The 19,810-nt window shown below is 36.4% G+C and overlaps 1 protein-coding gene across 1 annotated transcript in view; it reads left to right on the forward strand.

Moving 5' to 3' along the window:
- The window catches only part of RSF1 (remodeling and spacing factor 1), a gene marked incomplete at its 5' end in the record, with an annotated part of 168,627 nt that overhangs the window by 24,582 nt on the left and 124,235 nt on the right, over positions 1-19,810 (forward strand). The window lies entirely within an intron of this gene.

The following is a 19,810-nucleotide window of genomic DNA, read 5'->3' on the forward strand; positions in this document are numbered from 1 at the left end:
AATGTCTCGAGTACCATTGTTTCATATATTTTGTTCTATTGTTTAGTTGTTTTAGGCATAAGGTAAATACAGTTTCTGTTACTTCATATTTATTGGAAACAAGCCTATTTTTTTCTCTCTCTTTGTTTTTCTTTGTTTTTTACTGTCATTTTAAGGGATTTGTGGAAGAGGGACAGCCCACCTTCTTGGTGTAATGTACCTCCATCTTTTTTTTTTAGATGTTGGGGGGTAGGAGTTTATTAATTAATTAATTTATTTTTGCTGTGTTGGGTCTTTGCTTCTGTGCGAGGGCTTCCCCTAGTTGTGGCAAGCGGGGACCACTCTTCATCATGGTGTGCGGGCCTCTCACTATCGTGGCCTCTCTTGTTGCGGAGCACAAGCTCCAGACGCGCAGGCTCAGTAGCCGTGGCTCACGGGCCCAGCTGCTCCGCGGCATGTGGGATCTTCCCAGACCAGGGCTCGAACCCGTGTCCCCTGCATTGGCAGGCAGACTCCCAACCACTGCGCCACCAGGGAAGCCCCCTCCATCATTTTGAGAATGGAAATATGGGGACCTTTTATTCCCCAAGTGTGCATTGAGTGTCTACTGTATGTTAACCCCTTTTCTCGGTCTTATGAATAAAATTTTAAAGGAATTTACATTTTAGGGGGTCTCCAACATTGGATAATGAACATAATATCCACCTATGAAATAGGAAATATATGTGTTCCTTAGGGATTTACTAGCTTGAGTGAATCAAAACCAAAGGTCCACAAATCATTTAAGGTATTTTTAAATGCCAATTTTAGATTTAAAAAAATACATATCTCTTTGTCCAAATGCCACATAGGCTAAAAATGACATTGTATCATTGCTTGTTTTTCTTTCTTTCTTTCTTTTTTATTTTTTGTTTTATTTTAACTTGTTTCTTTTAAAAAAATTTATTGGAGTATAGTTGGTTTACAATGTGTTAGTTTCAAGTATATAGCAAAGTGAATCAGTTATGTATATATCCACTCTTATTTTTTTTCTGTTTTGACATTGTTTTCCCATATAGGCCATTACAGGGTATTGAGTAGAGTTCCCTATGCTATACAGTGTTTCATTATTTTTTTTCATTATTTTTTAATGTTTTTTAAATTCAGTCATTTGTATCATTGCTTATTTATTTATGGCTGCATTGGGTCTTCATTGCTGTGCTCAGGCTTTTCTCTAGTTAGTGGGGTCTACTCTTCATTACGGTGTGCAGGCTTCTCATTGCGGTGCCTTCTCTTTGTTGCGGAGCATGGGCTCCAGGCACACGGGCTTCAGTAGTTGTGGCGCACGAGCTTCAGTAGTTGTGGCATGCAGACTCAGTAGTTGTGGTTCGTGGGCTCTAGAGTGCAGGCTCAGTAGTTGTGGAGCACAGGCTTTGTTGCTCCGCAGCATGTGGGATCTTCCCGGACCAGGACTTGAACCTGTGTCCCCTGCGTTGGTCGGTGGATTCTTAACCACTGTGCCACCAGGGAAGTCCGATCATTGCTTTTATATGAAATATTCTCAACTCCCTGTGGTAATATCTTTTCCCCACATTGATCAGATATTATTACTGATAGTTAATAGTAACTTTTGCTAAGTAAAACACAGGGGATTTTAATAAATTCAGTTTGGCAAACCAGATTTCTTAAAATGTAGTATTTGTGTTGAGAAATAGTGGGACGCAATGTGGTGTAGAGTGAAAACATGGTATTTAGTGTTAGCTTGGTTAGAATCTTAGCCTTGCCACTTGATATTTGTGTGACCTGCGCAAGTTATTAATTTGTGAGCCTCTTCATAATGGAGACACGTCTCAAGTTGTTTTAAGGATCCAATATTCACTTTTTCCTTTTTTGGAAATGTTAGAAACCAGTATCTGATATCCCTATTGTTTCTTTTTAGGTACTTGACATGTGAAAAATAGATTCATTTATAATTCATTCTTCTTTAAATTTGTATGATCTGCTCAGATACATATGTCTTTCATTTTGTTTTAAAAAATAAGGAATTTCATCTTTGGCCATGATGGAGCAATAAGGAGTCTTTACCCCCTTGTCGCAAATAGTAAACTGGACCAAAATATATGAACCGTCTCTTTTAGATAGGGCAGAGTAGGACTGTGGTCCCTGAGAGAGGGGAAATAAGGAATATGAACTCTACAACTACCATGGCTTCCTGTCTGGAAGCAAATTTGGGATTGAAGAAGCAGGGAGAGGGAGCCTAATGAGGCTGCAAGCCTCACTCAGTTGAGGAGGCACAGATTGGATTTTGGAGAGACTTAGGCAGCTAGAAGTTGCATGGCCAGTTTCTGAAAAGATAGGAGCTATGCAAACAAAAGAACTCCAGAAATGTTTATAGGGGCCACGTTGAATCTTTGCTGAATACTAGGTCATGAATGCATAAAGTAAAATGCTATAAGGCTAGGCAGTGAACATCCAGGAAATTACTAGCAGAACATTTACCGAATTTATGCAGGAGACATTTAATTCTGACCAGGGTGAAGGGTCTTTTGGAGAACCCACTGGATTTGTCATGTAGTAAAGACAGAAAAGTCCTCAGAGGGATAAATGGATCTGTAAATAAATGCCTGCCAAAACAAGTCCCAACTCTCTGTGGAGTGATTGCAAATACTCAAAAACAGTAGTGTGACTTGGATATTTTCCAGCATCTAAGCAGAAATCACTAGACATTGCAAGAAGCACGTCCAGGGTAACCTATAACCAGTAGAAAAATCAACCCAAAGAAACAGATTAGAAATGACGGAGGTGATGGAGCTAGCAGACAGGGATGTTAAAAACAGCTATTATAGGGACTTCCCTGGTGGCACAGTGGTTAAGAATCTGCCTGCCAATGCAGGGGACACAGGCTCGAGCCCTGGTCTGGGAAGATCCCACAAGCCATAGAGCAGCTAAGCCCATGCGCCACAACTACTGAACCTGTACTCTAGAGCTCACAAGCCATGACTGCTGAGCCCATGAGCCACAACTACTGAAGCCCACGTGCCTAGAGCCCATGCTCTGCAACAAGAGAAGCCACTGCAGTGAGAGGCCCGCGCGCAGCAACAAAGACCCAACACAGCCAAAAATAAATAAATAAATTTATTTTTAAAATAGCTATTATAATTAATAAGTGTATTTAAAGAAAAATATGAACGTAATGGCTAGAGAAATGGAAGATATAAACAAGAACCAAATGGAACTTCTAGGGCTGAACAAAAGGGGTATCTGAAATAAAAAGTTAACTGAACAGATTTAACAGCAGATTGGACAGTGCCGAAGAACAGACCAGTAAACTTGAAGAAACAGCAGTAGATTTAAACTTAAAATGAAGCAGAGAAATAGAACTGAAACTAGTCAATGCCTCATTGGTCTGTGGCTCAAGTTGGCTCAACAAAGTGTATTTGACATCCTAGAAGAAGGATGGAACCGAAAATATTGTAAGAAGTAATGGGTCAAAATTTTCCAAATTTGATGAAAATTCTGAACTCACAAGGTCCAGTAATCTCAACAAACCCAAAGCAGGCAGACCCACACAAAAATACCATGATATAACCAGTTCCTAAAAACCAGTGATAAAAAAGAGTATTTTGAAGGCAGCCAAGGAAAAAGACATTATGCACAGAGAAACAATGAGGATTTCTTGTCAGAAAGTTTGCAAACTCAGAGATGATGGAACATGTTTAAAGTACTGAATAAAAAAAAAAAGTCAATGTATAGTTATATATTCAGGAAAATATCCTTTGAAAACAAGGGTGAAATAGAAACTGTTTCAGAGAAATAAAACCAGAGAATTTATTACTAGCTAGTTGAAATATACAATAAGAAACATCTTAAGATGGAAGGAAAATGGATCAGATGAAAGCTTGGATCTAGGCAAAGAGATGATGATTGCACGAAATGATAAATATGTTTGAATATAAAATACATTTTCCCTAATTTTAAACATCTTAAAAGATAATTGGCTGTTTAAAGCAAAAATCATAATTTATGGTAAGTTTTACAACATATTTAGAAGTAAAATGTATCACATCCATAGTATTAAGGATGAGAGCAGGGAAATAGAAGTACTACGGTGTTGTAAGGGTAACAATTGTTCACATTTTTGTGAAGTGAGAGAATATCATTGATGGTACACTGTATAGAGTTAAAGATGTATATTGTAAAACCTAGAGCAACCACTGAATAGTAAAATAAAGAAGTATGCCTAGTTAGCCAATAGTAGATATAAAATGAGATGCTAGAGTGTGCCCAGTTAATCCAAAAGAACACAGGAAAAGATGGAAGAAAGGATTAAAGAAATGGTGGAATATACAGAATATAAATGGTAAGATTATAGATTTAAATCCAATTATATCAATAATTGCATTAAATATAAATGGTTTTAATCAGGGTTTGGCAAGTTTCTTTAAAAAGCCAGATATTAAGAATATTTTAGGCTTTGTGATCAGTACAGTGTCTCTTGAAACTGTTCAGTTCTACCAGTGTAGCATGAATGAAAGTAACCATAGATATTACATAAATTTATAAATATGGCTGTGCTCCACTAAAACTTTTTTTATATAGACACTAAAATTTGAATTTCATGTAATTGTCATGTGTTGCAAAATACTGTTTTTCCTTTTATTTATTTATTTATTTATTTAACCCCCAACCCTTAGAAAATGTAAAACCATTCTTAGTTCACGGGCTGTACACTAGCCACCTGTGGTATTTTAGTTAAAGTTAAATAAAAGAGATTGTCAGACTGGATAAAAAAAGCAAGACCCAACTATATGCTATAAAAATCCACTTTAATTAGAAAGTTATAGGTGAAAAATAAAAGGATAGAAAATGCTCTACTGTGCAAAACTAATCATAAGAAAACTGGAATAGCTATACTAATATCAGAAAATGGAAACTTCAGAGCAAGGAATTTAATGCTACAGGAGTTAATTTATCAGGGAGATGTGATGATTCTGACAGTGTCTTTCCCCCCAGTAACAGCTTTAAAATACGTGAAGCAAAAATTGACAGAACTGAAAGATACACACACAATCTAAAGTTATAATTGGAAATTTCAGCACTCCTCCTAGTAATTGATAGTGCAACTAGATAGAAAATCAGTCAGAATATAGGACATGAACAATGTTATCAACAAACTGGATGTTACTGACATTTCTAGAACACTACCCTACATGGCAGAAGATACATTCTTTTGAAATGACCCACTATACCTCAGATGTTAGTGATGATATGTATCAACTGGAATTCTTATACAATAATGGTGGGAAGATTAAATAGTGCAACCACTTTGGCAAAATGTTTGGGAGTTTCTTATTAAGTTAAACCTACATATACTATACAGCCTATCGGTTTCCACTACTGTTTACCCAAGAGAAATAAAAATGTATGTCCACACAGAGACTTGTACACAAATGTTCATAGCAGCTTTACTTGTAATAGCCCCAAACTGGAAATAACCTGAATGTTCATCAGATGATTGGATGAACAAATATATTCATATAATAGGATACTACTTATAGTAAAAAAGGAGTGGACTGCTAATATATGCAGAACGTGAGTGAATGTCAAAAACATTATGCTGAGCTAAAAAAGCCAGACAAAATGAGTACATACTATATGATTCCATTTATGTGAAATGCTAGAAAAGACAGATCTTAGTGACAGAAAGCAGATCAGTGGTTGCCTCAGGTTAAAAGTGGGGTCACTGTCTAGGAAGAGGGTCACAAGGCAACCATTTGTTTAGTCATAGTCTCTTCTGGTTTCTTCCTTGTTTTGTTTGTTTGTTTGTGTTTTGCTTGTCTTATTTCTTCTCTTGTCACATTAGGAAACTTAATCACTCATAAAGGCAAGTTTATGGTTGGCAACTTGTAAATTGATAAGCGTGGGTATAGTTGATTGCTTGGTATAAATGCACATTGCCAAAATGGATAGTCTATTTTACATGTTTCCTTTAAAGGTTTTAGAAATTTATCTGTTTTTCTGTCTGCTTCTTTAAGTATGAGCAAGAAACGTATATTATTGTTTATTCATTTGCTAATCAATCAATTGCTTGGGTTATGAGTTCATGTTTATGAATAAATTACTTTAAAATTTTATTTTATTGAAGTATAGTTGACTTAGTGTTGTGTTAATTTCTGTTGTACAGCAGTAATTCAGTTATATATATATATATGTATATTCTTTTCCATGTTATTTTCCTTTATGGTTTATCAGAGGATATTGAATGTAGTTCCCTGTGCTGTTCAGTAGGACCTTGTTGTTTATCCATTCTATATATAATAGTTTGCATCTGCTAATCCCAAACTCCCAATCCATCCCTCCCCCACCCTCTGCTTGGCACCCACAAGTCTGTTTTCTATGTCAGTAAGTCTGTTTCTCTTTCGTAGGTAAGTTCATTTGTGTCATTTTAGATTCCACATATAAGTGTTATAATATGGTATTTGTTTTTTTCTTTCTGACTTACTTCACTTAGTATGATAATCTCTAGGTCTACTCATGTTGCTGCAAAAGGCATTATTTCATTCTTTTTTATGGCTGAGTAGTATTCCATTGTATATATGTAGTACATCTTCTTTATTCATCTGTCAATGGACATTTAGGCTGTTTCTACATCTTGGTTATTGTATCAATAAATAGTGCTACTGTGAACATTGGGGTGCATATACCTTTTTGAATTATAGTTTTGCCTGGGTATATGCCCAGGAGTGGGATTGCTGGATCATACACTAACTCTATTTTTAGTTTTTTGAAGAACCTTCGTACTGTTTTCCACAGTGGCTGTACCAATTAACATTCCCACCAACAATGTAGGAGGGTTCCCTTTTCCCCACACCCTCTCCAGCATTTATTATTTGTAAACTTTTTCATGATGACCATTCTGACTGGTGTGAGGTGATACCTCATTGTAGTTTTTGATTAGCATTTCTCTAATAAAATAGATTTTTTTAAAGGCCACATCATCTATTCATTCAATAAGTGCTTATTGAATGTATGGTATGCGCTAGGCACTGTCCTAGGTGCTGAAGATAAAGGCCTATTTAATGTGGGATAGAGGTGATCAGACAGGCATTTATGATACAGTGAGATGTATAAGCAGAATCATTTTGGAATATCCAGCAGGGGCACTTAATCCTGATAAGATAAAAGAATAATCAAAGAATGGATAAAAGAATGATTTCCTAAGGAGTGACAACCAAACAACTCTGAGGATGAATAGAGGTGGGTTGATGATAGAGGGAACTGCACATGCTAAGGTACAAAGGCTAGAAACAGCATGGAATGTTTGGGTATTCCATGAAGTTGAATATGGTGGATTTGTTGAGCCATTAAACCAAAACTAGCAACTCATTAGAGAAGTCTATATGAGAAAAAGTAACCCATTATATTTGTGAAGCCACTCTGGTAAGGTTTTCTATTACTTGAACATATCCATAACCAGTAGAGTGAGACAACATATTTAAGTTGAAATGAAGGGATGGATGAGATATCTTTGGAACAAAAGAAATGAAGTCCTAAAATAGAACCAGCTTTCAAGGAAAGGGCAGAAGTGGGCCTGCAGATGAATCCAAAACAGGGCAAAGAAATAAGAGGAGAAATCAGAAAAGTGGTGTCACAGGGTGGCCAGGTTTCAAAAATGAAGTTGTGGTCACTGCTGTCATATGCTGCCAAATTAAGGCAAAGACTAAAGCATCCATTTAATTTAACTAATGGAAGTCAGATTGTGGTGGGTTTGGAGCAAATGGGACAGGTGAGAAAATGGAAACTGAGTGCATAGAACTTTTTTCATAAGGGTAGAGGAGGAATGTGTGTTAGCTAGAGGGGACTTTATCATACTATTAGTATGACCGCCCCAAGTTGATTTTTCTTTTTGATTTCTTTCTCTTTTTTTTAATGTTTATTTATTTATTTAGGCTGTACCAGGTCTTAGTTGTGGCACGTGGGATCTTCCTTGCGGCATGTTTAGTTGCAGGATGCGGGCCCTTAGTTGTAGTATGCAGGCTTAGTTGCAGCCTGTGGACTTCTTAGCTGCAGCATGCAGACTCTTAGTTGCGACATACATGTGGGATCTAGTTCCCTGACCAGGGATCGAACCTGGGCCCCCTACATTGGGAGCGCCGATTCTTACCCACTGGACCACCAGGGAAGTACCCCCCACCCCCAAGTTGATTTTTCAAAAGAAATCTTCTCAAGTCCTTTACTCTTACTTGAATTGTTGTTTGAGGCCAGCAGCAGTTTTTTAAAAAAATCCATTGAAAGTCATATATAAATGAAAATACTCATAAATATCACATTTTGTGGCTTTTCAAGGGACCCAGTCTTAGTAAACCATTCCTTCTAGGAACATTTTTTTTTCTTTAAAGTGTAGAGCTTAAGCCTACAGTTGGTGTACTTTCAGTTAGATTCTTACGCACATAAGAACTGAGGATTGAGATAATGATGCTTCTTTGCCAACAATGAAGAGTAAGCGGTGGGGATGTTAGTTTTTCAACATAGCTGAACAATCTCAGTGGAACACATTAAGATCTTGACTATCCTGAACCTGTAGGAGAAAGGGTTCTTTAAACTGGGATATTTTTATGTCTTTTGGGTTGTCTCTAAACTCTTTGAACATATTTACAGAAATTTTTATGTTTACATTTTCTTAGGTTGTCCATAGCTTTCATTCAAAATTAAGAGGTTGTCTTATGTTGGATTCCCCAGGCAGGAGACCCTGAGACCGAAATGTGAGTGCAAGTAGTTTATTTGGAAACTGATGCCAGGAAACACTGACAAGGGCAGGGGAAGTGATACTGGAAGGGGAAAAAAAGCCAATATGGGATGTGTTTTCAAGTATGTTACTTTATAGGCTACTAGGACTAAATCCTCTTGTTGAGCTGAAAGACAGTGTAGATTATATCTCAGATTGATCCCAGCAAAGGGGTTAAGGAGCCCTTTCAGTTACTGGTTTAGGGATGCCCTCAGGAATGCTTAACTCCCCTGCCCTGTAGTCAGAAAAAACCCTCATGTGAAGACTTGCACATGCTTGCAGGTTGGCCTGTACTGGAATCATAAGTGCTGAGGGGATAACGGTGAGGTGCTGCCAGCATCTGCTACAGAGGTAACAAAAAAATACAATTTTATTTCTTGGTTAATTGAAAATGTTTTAAAATTGTTTAATTGACTGGAAATTCTGTGACATTAAAGAAGTATTAGTTTTTAGGTGGTAATAATACTATTATGCTTATTTTTAAAGAGTCCTTATCCCTTAGAGATACACAGTGAAATATTTGTGGATGAAATCATGATATATGGAATTTGCTTTAAAATAACACGTTAGGATGGATCAAGGTGGTATGAATGGTTAAACAACCCATATAAGACTGCCAGAAAACATGCCCTGTTGTCTTTTTCTTTAAATTGTATCAAATGTTAATAAGAACAGATCAACTTCTTTAGAAATCTTCAGGCAGAACCTGTTTTTGATTGTTTTGCTGATGTTTCAATTGAACATACTTCAAATCACCAGTATTTTATTCAGACAACTTGGTTTGCTTATTAATAATTTTTAATAGTCAGTTGGCTGGCCCCTGAATAAGGTGTCAGCATTTGCTTTAAATAAGACGTGATCACCATCTGGTGGTGAATAACAGTAACTTTGGCTTGTTTATTGCTTTATGGTTTATAAAGTGTTTTCATGTACATTTTCTCATTTATTGAAATAACTGTAGAAGTTACAGTGAATTCATTTGTTATGCTTTCTGCCAAGATTTTAGGAAACTGTAAGATGACATAGTATGTTACTTATATAGTTATCTCCGCTTGTCAAATGAATGTTGATTGAAAGAAAAGTATGATCACTTGTTAGCAAGGAATAAAGATGACATAAATTTCATAAAGAGAGTTATTTTTTTTCAATTTATTTATCTTATTTTATTTTTGGCTGCATTGGGTCTTCCTTGCTGCATGTGGGCCTTCTCTAGTTGCAGTGAGCAGGGGCTACTCTTCGTTGTGGTGTGTGGGCTTCTCATTGTGGTGGCTTCTCTTGTTGTGGAGCACGGGCTCTAGGGCACGCAGGCTCAGTAGTTGTGGCTCGTGGGCTCAGTAGTTGTGGCACATGTGCCTAGTTGCTCCGCGGTATGTGGGATCATCCCGGACCAGGGCTTGAACCTGTGTCCCCTGCATTGGCAGGTGGATTCTTAACCACTACGCCACCAGGGAAGTCCCAAGAAATATAGTTCTTTTAATTTAAGTTCATAGATCTGCAGAATGGTCTTTAAAAGAAACATCAAACTGATTTCCTAACACCTAAAATCATGGTATTGAATCATAAAGACATCTTTTAGTGCGCTTTTAAGTTTTTAAATACTATGGAACATACATGATATGGATAGAAATCTAGCACTTTATAGAGATCTGGTGTTAGGAAATCACTATATAGGTATTTATTTAATTAAACTTGTGGTCTTCATTATTGACTCCCGTATACAAATGTCCATGGGAGCATTCACATCTTCCATCCCTTCCCTCAAAAGGGAGAGAAAAGGGGAAACAAAACCTTGCCAATAAGTTGTCTTGGGTTAGTGCTGTCACCAGATTGATCACACAGTGAACTGAAATTCTAAAGCCACTTTTGCAGTCTTTTTCATCTCATCTCCCTCATCACTTTCCTACATACTATTCAGATAATTTTTCTTTCACAACTAAAGGAACTTTCTTTTTTTCTAGTTGTCTGAGAACTTTTAAAATTTCCTTACTCCATCTCTCCTTGTTGCTTTCCTTCTCTTTTATTTTCTTGTCCCTATTCTAGTTCATCAAATAGTTGAATGAACCAGGAACTGTGCTTGGTGGAGGGAATGCAACAATGAAAAAGGCAGATAGATCTGACCCTTACCTTGGAGCTTACATCTAAGGGTGGCAGAGAGGAAGAAGAGGAGATAGATGATAGGTAATTACAAAGTGAGACTGTAAAGGTAGTTAAGACTATATGATGTCAAAGAGCCTACCTTTATTTTCTTTCTCTTTTCCTGTTTTATACTTAGTTCTTACTCTCTCTTAATTATCAGTATCGGGGATAAATTTAAAACAATTTTTTAGCTAGCATGCTTGATTTTCTGCTATATTTAAATATTAAAATTGTAACATAATTTTTCCCATTATTGTGTTTAACATTATGGATAAAATCAGTTCTTGTGGGGTAGCAGGCAGTTTGCAGCTTGGCTTTGGTTTCAGTGGATACATCCTCTTCGCAGGTTGAGCATTATCTAAAGATAGTGCTTTACATTTTGAGTAACAACGCTTGCTTTTGAATTCTAAAGCACAGTGTTCCTCAACCATTTTTTTTTTCTTTTTCCCATGATCACACTCCTAAAGAGAAAACTTTAATTTAAAATTAATTTCTCCCTAGCAAGAGAATTTAAATACTAAGGAGTAAGATTTTGTCAGGTAGGGTTAAGTTGCTGAGAGCTGTAACCCATATCTGAGATTTTTTGCCCTCCTCAAGGATCAGTTTTTGCCCCCTTGGGTGAAGTATTGCTCCCATGGAGATATATACTGTAGTGGACTTTACTTTTATAATTGTAAATTTTACACAAAGCAATTTGGAAGTGAAGTGACTGTTTCAAAACTTTTAACGATAAAAACAGGAAAACAGCAACAGCAGTCATGGTTGCACAACTTTGTGAATGTAATTAATGCCACTGAATTTTATACTTAAAATGGTTAAGATGAAAAATTTTATGTTATTTGTATTTTACCACAATTTAAACATTAATCATATAACATACCAAAACCCATTGATTTGTGTACTTTAAAAGGATGAAGTGTATGGTATGTAAATTACTTTTCAATAAAGCTGTTGAAAAAAGAAAGAATGGATTGGGAGGAGTAGTAGTAGTCTTTCTGTTGTTACAGAAAGCTGGGTTACATTTTAGAAATGGTTCATGCCTCAGAGTGCATAGGCAGGAGCAACCCAAGGTAAAAGATAAAAACCCAGATACTGAGCTATGCTGAAAGGGTGGCTTGATTCATAAGTTAGGCCTTCTGAACTATTCCTCCATCCATTTGATACTTTAAGAAACATTAGAAAGAGCCTTGGATTGGAAGGCCAGAGGTCTGGGATCTTGCTTGGGCTCTCTTCGACCTTGAGCAATTGACATCACATCTTAGTTGCTAAGTTTTCTAGTTTATCAGAGTGTGCTTTCAGTTCAAAAATGCTAAATCCTATGACGACTGCTGTGTTATTCTAAGGCAAATAAATACCTGCCTCAATACTTAGACTTGGACATTGAATATTAAAGCTGGAAGACTTTAGATCATCTGGTACAACTCCATTTATGGATGAGAAAATTGAGGTTTGCACCTCTTTCTCTTGACTCTTTCTAGTGCTTTTCGTAATATACATGTAACGCAGTTTTAAAAAATACTTAGTTGGGCTTCCCTGGTGGCGTAGTGGTTGAGAGTCCGCCTGCCGATGCAGGGGACACGGGTTTGTGCCCCAGTCCGGGAGGATCCCACATGCCGCGAAGCGGCTGGGCCCGTGAGCCATGGCCGCTGGGCCTGCGTGTCCAGAGCCTGTGCTCCGCAACGGGAGAGGCCACAACAGTGAGAGGCCCGCGTACCGCAAAAAAAAAAAAAAAAAAAAGGAATACTTAGTTGAAATAGTGCAGGCTTTCAAGTGCAGTATGAACATTTGAAATGATGAAGAGTATGAGAAATAAGACATGGTACAGATAAATTTATTTAACTTTATTATTAAATGTCTATGTGTATATGTTGCCTTTCTAGATCATGACTAATCAAACGAAAAGTCATGGTTTCTGCTTTTAAAAATGAACAAATCAATAGGAATCACATAGAAGACAGATATATAGTAGTTACTTTCTCAGATTAAGATTGGTGAAGGTACTTGTTAGAAAATATTTTAGAAATTTTGAAATTTCCTAGATTTTGCAGTTTTCCTTGAGGGTACTTCTCTAAATCTCCACTGCTACCACCTTAGTCCAAGCCATCATTATCTCTTGCCTGAAGTACGGCACTAGCCTTCTAGTTAGTCTAGTCGTATTCCCCACTTATACAAAATTAGAAAGTTGTATAATGAAGTTTCACATGCTCATCACCTAGATTCAGTGAAATTTTGTAACTTTGTTTCATCTGTAACTCCATCTGTCCTCTGCTGCTTAGGTTATTATGAAGCATATCCTAGACACAGAATGATCTTTTAAAAACTTAGATCAGGAAACTTTCCTAAATTCCTCCCTTGATTTCTCATTACACTCAAAATATAATCAAAACTCTTTACACGGACCTCGAGGCTTTATAAGATACGACCTTTGCTTACTTCTTCAGTGGCATCTTTTACCATTTTCTCTTTCCTGCCACACTGGAAGCTTTTATCTGCCTCAGGTCTCCTCTACAGGCATTTCCTTGTGCCTGGCATGTTCTTCCCTTCCTTGGCTTGGTTGGCTGCTGCTTTTCATTCTTTTTTTTATTAGAGAGCCTTTCGCTGATGGTTTTATCCTGTGTAAAAATGTTTACCTAAAATGTTAGCAGTTGGTGCATTTAGGTGAAGGGTGTACTAGCCTTTCAACCTTTCACTAGATTTAAAATTATTGGAGGAAAAGATGTTGAGGAAAAAAATCCCTCCTCTTCCTTAAATATTATGATATCATTATTTCTTTCTTTTAAAATTTGTTTTGGGTCTCTCTTTCCTTCCTTCCCTACCCATCCCCCACCCATCCCATGATTATTAAATTGAGTAGAGAGAAAAGAGAGAAAGGAAATAGAATTATCTGATTAGAGTTGGAGGCGTATGTTATTGGAAGCCATTGCCTCAAGTACCTCGGATTCCCTCTGCCAGGATGCTGTTTGTCAAGTACATAAAAGGAAAGAGTAACCCTTTAAAGACTGACTGATGTGAAGGTGGCTCACATCGTCTTACCTAGAGGTCTTTCCTCCCCATAAACATCTACCTTCTCCTTCAGGAAGAGGTGCTGAATGCTGGTTATTCAAGCCTCCAGACATACTCATGTTTATAGTAGTACACTGATTACTTTCTTTGTAGCAGAGATGTTTTCACGGCTTTGGTTCTGAAATAATCTGAGCCATGTTTGGTGTGTTTCTTTACCTATATGGGAACAGCAGTATGATTCTAAATGAAACCCAAAACCTAAATGGAGCATTAGAAACCCCTTGGTTTGCCTGCTTACATAACAACTATTCTTGGATTTTTTTTTTCCATTATGGTAATAATGGAAAGCTGAGCTTAGTGATTTATATTACACTTACCTGGCATCTCACATCTGTGAACTGTAGCTTTTCAGATAATGACCTAAGTTATAGTTCATAGTCTTCAGGCTTTTTTTTTTGCTTTTCTGAAAACTTTAAGATGTTTGATAAAATGAACTTTTTGCAGATAAGGTATATAAAAACATAATAGTTATTTTACGGATCAAGTGGACTGTGGGACCAGTGTCATTATGGTTAAAACTGTGCTCCCCCAACAGCGTTTGTAGAAACTGGCAATAAGTAAAAGCTTTTTGTAAGCTTATACTTAAATCCCTGTATCTGAAATCAGTGTTCTTTTATCAATGGCCTACATAAAATCAACTGTTTTGTGACTTTAAGTGTATCTCTGCTTACAACCGTAGAGGAAGTTTAAGTAAAAGACTTCATTGAGAAATGAGAGGAATTATGTCATTTAGTTATTATGACCAGCTGTAAATTTCTACCATTAAAAAAGCAGAATTGTACGTAATAAAACTAGAATTTCAGAAGCAGCAGTATTCTTAAGGCTTGGTGCTGGAAAGATGCTTAGAAAAATGTAAAACTATAGGACATCTTTGGGTGATTGGATCAGTAATACATTCTGGGATCCTAACCACTTACTGCTGTTTCATACCTGCATCATTTTGGCAGGCCTTTCATGAATTCACACAGCACCTGACCTTTTCTTCTGCTTCAGAATCTTTCACCTTCTTGTGAAAGAAACGGGTCTGTTAAAGGTTATATATCAAATCTGTCATGTGAAAAGGTAGAGATCTTGGTTCAATTGGAACAAAACCTGTACTTTTCAGAATGACATGAAGTTGGTTAATAGATAATTCTTAGAAGGAAGTTAATAATTACCTAATGTTCTCAAAATGAAATTATTTAGGAAATGTTCCAGGTGATAAATAAGTGAATTTATAGATCATCAGTGCGTGTCATAGAAAATGATCATGTGTTTAAAAAATATGATTTATATTTTATAGCTGCACTGCCCCAAACCCTAGCCACTTGCCACATGTGGCTGTTTAAGTTAATTAAAAATTAGTAAAATTAAAAGTCTAGTTCCTTAGTTTTATTAGCCACATATCAAGTGCTAAATAGTCACATGTAGCTAATGGCTGCTGTTTTGAAAAGTGCAGATATAGACCGCACTGTTTTAGAGAATGCAAAATATGGGAATTGTAATATTTTTAATTTAACTTTTCTATTGAAGTTTTTGTCTGTTTCTTATTGACTGGCAAAATATTAAGAGCTACAAGTGTCCATAAGGTTATTAGCCTGTCAGTTCTATTTGTAACAAAAATATATAAGTAAATTGGATGTTAACTAGACATACTGTGGTGATCATTTTGCAGTATTTACAAATATCAAGTCATTATGTTGTACACCTGAAACTAAATATAGTGTTATATGTCAGTTGTATCACCAAAAAAAAAAATTAAGTAAATTGTTAGTAAATTGTGGGTTCTAAATTTTAGTTTTAAATGTTCTAGCTCTATGTAATCCAGTACAGTAGCCAGTAGCCATATGTGGCTCTTGAGCACTTGAAATATGGCTAGGGTGAATTGAGATATGCTGTAAGGGTAAAATGATATGTTTTGAATACTAGGTATCACCCAAAAAGTGTACAATGGATGAAGATGGTCAAAAGGTACAAATTTTCAGTTATAAAATAAATAAGTCATGGGGAGGTAATATACAGAATGGTGACTACAGTTAATAATAGTGTACTGCATATTTGAAAGTTGCTAAGCAAGGAGATCTTAAAAGTTCTCATAAGAAAAAATATTTGTAACTATGTATGGTGGTGGGTGTTAACTAGACTTATTGTGGTGATCATTTGCAGTGTATACAAATATTAAATCATTATGTTGTACACCTGAAAGTAATACTGTCATATGTCAATTATGTTTAATTTTAATTGAGTTATAAATTAAAAAAATAGGTAAAATGTCAAGTAAAAAGTAAAAGTCTGAAATTTTAAATGCTGATAGTATGTTGAAATAACATTGCGATATGTAGTGCTACATAACATAAATTGTTAAAATTTTGACCTTTTCTTTTTACTTTTATGAATGTACTAATAGAGAATTTGAAATTATGTGGCTCATTTTATATTTTTATTGGATAGTACTGTGTAAGAGCCAATGCTCTAATAAGGAAATCTACTTCTACATGCCTAAATCAAGAATGACTATATTTGCAAAGTGGGATGAAAAACATATTTATTGCATATATTTACTTTTGTCCTCTTGGATTTTTAAAAATAGTACCAATTGCATCAAAACTTTTTGTGATTTCATTTGTCTGTGATGTGGAGGATATGCATAAAACACAGGTGCAGAGCTTTTACCTAACTGATAAATGAGTGATATAGATAATATGAATACTGTGGGCATTCCAAGGAAAAAGATGTTGCTGGAATCATTGGAAAGGTATCTCAGAGACTTTTAGGGCCTTTATTGACCCAAAATTAAAAGATGAATATGATTCAAGTGGCAGAAAACAGTAAACTGGAGCGCTTGAAGAAAAGCCCAGGTAGGTTGTAGACTGGGTATGCTTAGTGGATAGTGAACAGGCCAGAATGACTTGAATCAAGCATTTCAGTGCAGAAGTAAGAGGGAAGGATTGGAGAGTTAGGTTGAAACTGAATATTGGGACTATTTGGCTAGGGTAAGAAATCTAGATGAGTTTATATAAGTATTTAGGAACTGTCAAAGATACTTATGAACTGGGAAGTGACATGAAAGCAGTATTTTTTTTTTTTTAAAGATTGGTTTGGTTACAGGAGAGTATCCATACCTGTTTTTCTGAAGTGAGAAGGTGCAATGATATCATAGACAAATTGGGGGAGATAGGGAGCAAGTTTGAGATGTAGGAAGGTAGAATCATTAAGAGTACTGTGTTTGGGGGAAAGGAAAAAGGAGAAATTGAAACTGACCTTGGTTCCCCAAATGTCGTGACAGAAGTGAAAATAAAGGTATTTTAGCTCTGTATAATGTTTTCTTTTTTTATTATTATTAACTTATATATTTTTGGCTGCATTGGGTCTTTGTTGCTGTGCGCGGGCTTTCTCTAGTTGCGGCGAGTAGGGGCTACTCTTGGTTGTGGTGTGCAGGGTTCTCATTGCAGTGGCTTTTCTTGTTGTGGAGCAGGGACTCTAGGCACGCGGGCTTCAGTAGTTGTAGCACGCAGACTCAGTAGTTGTGGCTTGTGGGCTCTAGAGCATAGGCTCAGTAGTTGTGGCGCATGGGCTTAGTTGCTCTGCGGCATGTGGGATCTTCCTGGACCAGGGCTCGAACCCATGTCCCCTGCATTGGCAGGTGGATTCTTAACCACTGCACCACCAGGGAAGCCCTGTATGTTTCCTGTTTTTAAAACTGTAAGATAGGCAGTTCAACCCTTATTACAGACGAGGAATTTGAGAGTTATTGTTTAAAGAACTTGACCAGAATCATGGTCTCCTTGTCTTAAGTAGTAGAGCTGAGAATTGAGCCCAGGTCTTTTTCTTCCTGATGTATTGTCATTGGCATCTACTCAGTTGCCTAAGTCAGTGCCTCAGTTTTTCTTGGTGCTTTCACTTTGCTCAGTCAGTCAGTCCCTAAGTTTTATTATTTGTTTCCTAAACATATCTCAAATCTCCCCACTTCTCTTGGTACCACCTCTGCCTTCAGGTTACTCCCATCTTTCTGGATTGATATTTTCCTGAATTTATATCGTCTCTACCCTGCACACCACCTCCTAAAACAAATAAGCAAATAAAAACTATCTGTTTTCCTACAGTTCCGTTTTTGAGATCTTTCTAACTTATAGAGCACTCTCTTGCTTAAACTTTTTAATAAAATGTAAACTTTGTATCCTGTTCTTATAAGATTCTTCATGATCATACCCCTTTTCTGAGTGCTTCCAGTTCCATGCTCACTTTGTTTTTCAGCCTTTTGTATCTGCTGTTACTCTCATAAGCAGTGTCCTTTCCCCCTTTTCTCCACTCCACCCTCAATCCCGTGTATTCTGGTCTTGGCTTAGTTTAATTGTCTGTTTACTCATCTGTAATCATCCCTCCCCTGCTTCTTTCCTTTACCTCCAACTCACCCACCATTTACCAACCCCCACCCCCCCACCCCTGCCCCAGAGAAGACTCCCTTAAGTAGGCTCATTAAAGGTAGAGACTATTTCTTGCTTACTAATAGTGGACCCACAGAAATTTGTTGAATAGTGAAATGTTTTTATGCTTCAGGGTCATTTCAAGTTAGAAGTGGCTTTAGTGGAGAGTAAAGAATCTGAAAGAATGAATGAAAAAAATTAGTCCATCACTTCCCAACCTGTACTTCAGAGCACTTGTATACTACAAGGTATTGTGTGTTTCACAGAAAAAGATTCCATGATCAAATATATTAGAGAATGCTGCAGATTATATCCAAGATAGGGATATAAGACTATTTATATAAGACTAATCAATTAAGGCTTCAGGAAGTTCTGTGGTAAAAATAAATATATATTTTCCTAATGTATTTGATTAGGGAAACTTTTTAGATAGTATAAATGTAATTTCTCTTAGGTTACTAGCAGTATTTGGTATTTGGGAAATGCTAAATGTGTGTGTCCTTTATTTCCCTCAGGTCTAATTAATACAGTTATACCATGTAATCAGATGATGCCCAGGGATATTTGGAGGAACTGTGGTTGTCTACAGTTGGAAGAGAAAACTTGAGGGAAGATACAGCTGTCTTCAAATATTTGAAGTTTCCAATAAAAGAGGAATTGAAAGTATTTTCTTTGAAACTAGAGAATAAGAGCAAGAAACTGGAGGAAGGTGTAGGGAGGCAGATTTTTTACTTTGTGTAAGGGTAACTTTCTAATAATTAGAATTTTGGAAGGTTAAGTAAATTTTCTGTCCCTGTAGGTTGTCAAGCAGAGATTTATAGGGATGCTATAGAGGAGTTTAGCACATTAGATAAGGGATAGATCAGAAGAGTAGTTTTCTTCAATAGCTTGAAAACCAATTAGACTCTATTTCTGAGATAACTGTCAATTTGGAATTTATATTCGTTGATTCCTTTCTGATTCTGTGAATCTGTGTCTTGGTCTGCAATCTCAGTCAAGAAACCAAATATGTGGTATGAGAAACACAGTAGAAATTTTAGTTGTATAGTTAAGTGCTTTTACTTTATGGTATTTTTTATAGACTTTATTTTTTAGAGCAGTTTTAGATTCACAAAAAAAAATGAGCACAAAGTATAGAGAGTTCACATATACCCTCTTCCTCCGCACATGTACAACCTCTCTCACTGTCCACATCCCACACTACTATGGTACATTTGTTGAAATTGATGAACCTACATTGACACATTATTATCACCCAAAAGTCTACAGTTTACATTAGAGTTCACTCTTAATTGTTGGTGTTTTGAAAGAAAACATGAATATTCTTGTTTATGTTTAAAAAAGTAGCTTTCAGTTATTTCTTGCCCTAGTTTAGTCTTTTCTGATTCAGAGTTCTAAAAGATAACTAAATGAACATCTATTTTGAAAAAGTATTCAGCACTGGAGAAAGTTCTTTTTTTATGAT

The sequence above is a fragment of the Hyperoodon ampullatus genome (assembly GCF_949752795.1).
Source record: "Hyperoodon ampullatus genome assembly, chromosome: 7".
NCBI classification, from domain to species: Eukaryota; Metazoa; Chordata; class Mammalia; order Artiodactyla; family Ziphiidae; genus Hyperoodon; species Hyperoodon ampullatus.